We start from the raw sequence: 448 nt of genomic DNA on the forward strand, positions 1-448 counted from the left end.
TTCAAAACTCCCTCTTGTGGATCAATTGATAAACGCTATAGCGCCAATATGACAAAAATCAATAAATTATTAATAATTATCCAATTAAATGAATGGATTAATGCCAATATGTGGTTCGATTAGTATTTCCAATATGAATAAGTACATCAAATATTGTTCATCGAATAGGAACATTGTATTGGAACAAATTCAACATATTAATACATCCTTCGAGTTGAACAATGCATGCATTTTATTAGTTATTTACTGACAACCAATCGATTAATCTATTTTAAAACATTGATAATTCCTTCGAGTTTGATTTAGCATTATTATACATCACATATTAACAGACACACCTAATGATATGGATAGTTATAACATAACTGCTTGAACTAATTGAATATAGTTTATGAAGTTACAAAGAAAAAGTGTAAGACATGTGAAAAAATAAAAAGTTAAATTGCTC

This window comes from Nicrophorus vespilloides, unplaced genomic scaffold (genome assembly GCF_001412225.1).
Source record: "Nicrophorus vespilloides isolate i.1.1-1 unplaced genomic scaffold, Nicve_v1.0, whole genome shotgun sequence".
Lineage (NCBI taxonomy): Eukaryota > Metazoa > Arthropoda > Insecta > Coleoptera > Silphidae > Nicrophorus > Nicrophorus vespilloides.